Below are 6,000 nucleotides of genomic sequence, written 5' to 3'. Positions count from 1 at the left end.
TTTAGTTGTCAATGAACATTTAATTATTAGTTAATTTATTTATATGTGTTGCTGAGAATTGAACTCAGTGCCTCACACATGCTAAGGGAGCGCTCTACCACTGAGCCACAACCCCAGCCCTCTCAGGTACATTTTTCAATAACTTATATTATTGCTTTTTAACTACAAGTTACAGTTTGTTCATTATTAATTTAGTTTGTTATGGATTGTTTTATTAAGTCTATAATATGTAGTCAAGCATATTTTCATCAGCAATATTTGAACTGCAGTTTTCTCATAACTAAACTTAAAGATATGTGAACACTAGGAACCTAGAGTCAATTTTCTATTTCTCATTGGTGGAGCAAATAAACTCACAATGCTCTCCACTGTCATGAATACCCTCCAACTTGCTTTTACCATGACCATTTTATTATTATCAGAATCTTTCCTATAAAGAGAGGAAAAACAGAAAGTGAATGACATGTTCCTCTGTGGTATGCTCTTCTGCCCACAAGGGCACAAAGGTTTTAGGCTCTCTGCTCTGCATAGGAACTCCTGTCAGCCTCTCTGTATCCTGCTGGGCCACGATGGTCTCACGCAGGATCATCTGTGCTTATTCTTGCCTTAGAGTGGAGGAGAACCAGCTTCTCAGTAGTGTCTTCTATCTGGAATTGACAGAAACAAGGTGGCTTTTTTCAGCTGACCTTTTCTCACTTCTGTAATGAAGTAGAAAGATGGAGACTGGGAGCTAAACATACAACCGTTCTGGCTGGAGTAATTCCAAGCTAATCAGTACTCTCATTAGGCATTAAATTAAAATATTGGCACTTCAACTGCACCTGCCACAAAGTTCAGGCCCTCATCACATCTTACTTAGGTTACTCCAACTGCTCCTGACTCTCCCTCCCTGACTTCTCCAGTAACATCCTGCACACCATCGCAGGGGGATCTTTCAGAAACATGGATCTGATCATGGCAACTCCCTGCCTTTGATCCTTAAGATGATTTTACCAGATGAGTGGGCACCTGCCCTTTGTGTGCTGGCTTCTGACTATCTCTCCAACCACCATGCTTGCTCCGGTACCCAGCAGGATTCCACAGGGCATTCCAGTCTCACAACCGGCCATCTCACGGGGTCTTCAACATGCCATGTGCTTCCTGGTGGAAGAGTCTTTGTACATATCTCCTCTTCTAGAATGTTCTTTCTCCTTTGTTTTTCTGTTAAATTCCTATTTATCCTTCCAAATCCCATCCAAACACCACATTCTCTAAAACCTGCCCTTAACCTACTAAGAAAAATATTTGCTTGTTTCTGATGCAATATTAGTACTATTTCAAACTGTGCATTTCAAAGTATCATTGAACCATATCCCCAGCCTTTTCGATATTTTTCTTGTTTGTTTGTTTATTTGTTTTTAAATTTTGAGACAGGGTCTCACTAAGTTGCTTAGTGCCTTGCTGAATCGCTGAGACTGGCTTTGAACTTGCAATTCTCCTGCCTCAGCCTCCCAAGCCGCCATACAGAATTTGAGATTTTATCCTATTTACAGACAGTCCAGTTAGCCTATGGCTGTTTCACAGATGCTGGCAGAGGACTTGAGATTTCTGGGTCAGAAGACTTTGTCACTTATAACAAAAGCAGCTTATTGATCTTCATTTGTCTGACTCCCCATGCCCCCAAGTCTTAAAAGTGCTGACCAAGGGCCCATCCTGGATGCATACACATGAAGTGGGCTGCATTTCAGGAAAGGAACACTGAGCTTGGAATAAACAAGCTTCCCTTTGCCCCGGGAGAGCTGTTACTGCAGCTCTTATGGTTTCTTGATCAAATACAATCCTAAGAAACAGCTGAAGAGCAGCCAGGGATCATGAAAGAACACTTGGGATTCATAGATTGCCTCTCCCAACAACCTTGGCCCTGTTATTTAACTTCTTGGTACCTCATTCTCCTTGTGTCTTCAATTAAGATGATGATGATGATGATGATGGTGATGATGATGATATAATATCTGCATGATAGGGACTTTTTAAGGACTAGAAGAGTTAATGCATGTTCAGTTCTTAGGTGAGTTCCATCTCAGCCTAGAATTAGTGATCATTGAGTACCAGTTATTCCCACTAATCCTCCAGTCTTCCCCTCCTAGCAGCCACATATCTTATTTATTTACACAAATACCTTCTTTCCTAAGACCTGAGAGCTCCTCGAGGAATATTCATCTTTGCATCCTAGATACCAGGACTGAAGAGGAAATTTTTGAATGAAGGAATAAGTGAATGGTTTTCCTGTATTTCAAGCAGTGTGATCTAAGTAGAGTCCCCTCTCTTTGGTCAAATTTGAGGACTCTGAGCTCTCCAATTATTTTGTAGGAAAAAAGCCATTCTTTTTTTGTATAGTACTCTTTTCTGAAGAATCACAGGGAATGGCCATGTGTCACCAATCCAAGAAGAACAAATGCTTCCTTCATTAAGTGGAAAACCATCTTTTCTCATCTGTTTCCATTTCTATCAAATGGGAATTACAATAGTGTCTACCTTGTAGTGCTGTTGGGAGAATTGAGTGCATTGGTGTGTGAAATATACTTAGAAGAGCACTTAGCACAGCACTTAGAACAAGTTAATTCTGTTTGCTCTTTATGCCTCATCAGACCCCATGTCCTCGTTGAATTATGGGAAATCATTGCTTAGAGGTATTTCAATCATTTATGATACAGAAAAAAAACAGAAATGAGTTTGCACTGTTATGGCTTTAATTCATAAACCAGGGTTATCTGGGGACAAGAGTTGGGTGGATCCTTGTTCCATAGGCTGCTACTCAGAGAACAATCCAGGTTAACCCACAATAGTGGATCAGACCTAATGAGCCCCTCTGTTCAGACAGAAGCAACCAAAAGAGGTGACCCAGCATTTAGCACAGATTCTAGTCTATGACAGGCAGTCAATAAATCTCTGAAGAATGATTTTTTAAAAAAGGAGTGCATGAATAAATGAAAGAGAAATGAAAAAGTCACTGAAACTATTGAACATGGTCATCAGTTCATGTACCTGATAGGAAATCAACTCCCAGTGATCTTTTTCTGAAATAAACTGGGCTCCAGATGGATGACTACTTCTATTATAACATCAAATGCTTTCAGCTGAGTTGCCTGAAATTATGGTCCTTCTCCCCACTTCTTTGACTGTGTAAACTTTGCTGAAAAAAAAAAAAAAAGACTTCCCTGTCCTTTGGCACCATGCACTGTTTTGTTAGCTAGAAAATTCAGACTTTTAATTGGTATGTGCTTTACTGGTCTCTGGTGTACAATAAATAGCCAAAGCCCCTCTCACCCGAGAAACATTAGAACTGAGAAATGCTTATGGCCCTGTGGGTGAGATGAGATTGACTACAGCTCTGTGCTTTCTTTGGATTTCCCAACAAGACCTGTGTTGTTTCTGCAACCACAGTCTTCTAGAATGGGGATTTCACCAGGGGCTGCTGCCAGCATTCCCTCAGCCCTGATGACACACACCTGCCTGCTGGCCTGAGAGCCACAGCGTTACTGCTCTTCTCAAGGGGAGGCGAGATAGTAAGACTGACAGAAAGGATCATTCAATTAACATGGAACATTCTGGAGTGGAAATTCTAGCCCAGTCTAAGCCTACCTGGCCTTGTTAAATAGGTCTAACGTGTGTGTGTGTGTGTGTGTGTGTGTGTAATGGTCTAGAACATCCCCCAAAGTCTTGTGTGTTGAAAGCATGGTCCCCAGTGCAGGAATGTACAGAGGTGGGGGTTTTAAGTAATGATTGGATCAGGAGAGCTCTAACCTCATCAGTGGATTAATCCATAATAACGTGGATGGACTATTGGGAGGTAGGACCTAGTTGTAGAAAGCAGGTCGCTGGCATCATGTCCTGGAAGGACTTCTCTTCTCCCAGGCCCCTTCCTTTCATTCTCTCTCTTCCTCTGCTTCCTGGCTGCCATGAGCCAAGCAGCTTTCCTCTGCCATAATGTCCTGCCTCCGCTCAGCCCTGGAGCAACAGAGCTGGTCAACCATGGACTGAAACCCCTGGAACGGAGCCAAACTTGTCCTCCTTTAAGTCGTTTATGCCAGGTCTTCTAGTCACAGAGACAAAACAGCTCATACGGTATTGTGTCTGTTATTTTAAAAAAGTAAACATATACAGCCATCCCTCCCTATTTATGGATTACGCATCTGTGGAGGTGACCAGCCAAAAAACACAAATGCTCAAACAATTTTTCTAGAAAGTTCTAAACATGTCTAGTACCCCATGTCTAGTACCACATGCTAAAAGTGGATAAAGTGAGGTATAGCCTTTGTATTATATATAATCTAGTAATCTAAAGATCGTTTAGTGTGTGGGAGAAAGTGCTAGGATGTGTATGTTATATACAGACACTGCACCATTTTATGTAAGGAACTTCAACATCTGTGGATTTGTTTATCTGAGAGGAGTCCTAGAACTAACTCTCCATGGACACTGAAGGGTTACTCTATGTTCCTTTAGGTTTCTCTCTCTCTCTCTCTCTCTCTCTATATATATATATATATATATACACACACACACACACACACACACACACACACACACACACCTACTTTCTATAACTATATATGTATGGTCACAGAATACATACAATAATAGATAAGTGCAACTAAAAGAGACTTTATTGTTTTCCAGATCAAGAAGCTAATATATCTAAAATTATAGAGTTCTTCAAAACTGGCCCAGAATTGGCTCTTGGTTGTTTTGATTTCATTTAGAGCTCTTGTCACACCCTAGCACAGATAGTGGATAGTTTCTCTTCCATGTTCCTTGTTATGGTTCAGATATGAGGTGTCCCCCAAAAGCTTATGTGTGAGACAATGAAAGAATGTTCAGAGGTGAGATGATTAGATTATGAGACTGTGATCTAATCCGTGTATTAATCTGCTGATGTAAATTAAGTGGATGGTAACTGTAGGCAGTTAAGGTGTGACTGGAGGAAGTAGGTCACTGGAGGTGGGTCTTTGGGGTTTGCATTTTGTCCTGTGAGCACAGGTCTCTCTCTTTCTGGTTGCCCTGTCCTGAGCTGCTTCCCTCTGCCATGATGCTCTTCTGCCTTATGTTTGGCCCAGAGCTATGGAGTCAGCTGACCATGGACTGAACCTCTGAACCAAAATAAACTTTTTCTTCTCTAACTTATTTTTATCAAGTCTTTTGGTCACAGTGATTTAAAAAAGCTGACTAAAACATACCTCAATGTTTAAAATTACATAGAATGAATTGCATCTGAAACAGTCTACATAAACAACTCAAGCGTATCTTCTGAAGAATACAGTCTGCACTGAGTACTAGATCTTCAGAGTCTGTGAGGTCACACAAGGAAACCAGAAGCTCATGAGAGCATTGCTAGAGGTTCATGAATTCCTTCCTCCTCTCCTTGGACATAAAGGAAGACTGCATTTCCAAAATGTGCAGTTGGTTGGGAACCCATGAATGAGTACTGGGGAATGGAATGCATGTCCAAGTGACCTCCTCTGCTAGCAGGGTGGGCCGCACAGCACCCATGTTGTATTCATCTTCTACAGCCTCTCCCCATCTGTATGCTGGGAGCAGAGGGCTCTGAGACGGGAGGACTACAAAGTGGACTGGATTTGAGGAAGAGATGCCCAGCAAATTTGTATAACATGCAAATGTATTTATTTCAGCAAAAGAGACAACATTAGTTTATAAAGCCATGGGGGATTTAGAGCTATTGCAGAAGCATACCCAACCTGTCAGTGCTCCCCCACCCATATCCTTCAGTCCACCTTAGGGGTCTCCTGCAGCTTCTGTCTGTGGCATCTTTACTTAAGCACCGGGTTTCTAACTTGGGGGCTTTCTCTGGCCATAGCAGGCTGCTTATCTTGCATGTACGACAGGAAGGAAGTGGTAGGAAATTAATGGCTTTAGGAGCAACACTTAACAAACATGGATGCTAGTTGGTGGGTAAGTATTTCAGCTTCCTTTCCCCTTGAGAGAACATTTGTCAAGTATGTT

This window comes from Urocitellus parryii, chromosome 9 (assembly GCF_045843805.1).
Source record: "Urocitellus parryii isolate mUroPar1 chromosome 9, mUroPar1.hap1, whole genome shotgun sequence".
Lineage (NCBI taxonomy): Eukaryota > Metazoa > Chordata > Mammalia > Rodentia > Sciuridae > Urocitellus > Urocitellus parryii.
The sequence above is the reverse complement of the archived record's forward strand: the minus strand, read 5'-3'. Positions refer to the sequence as shown.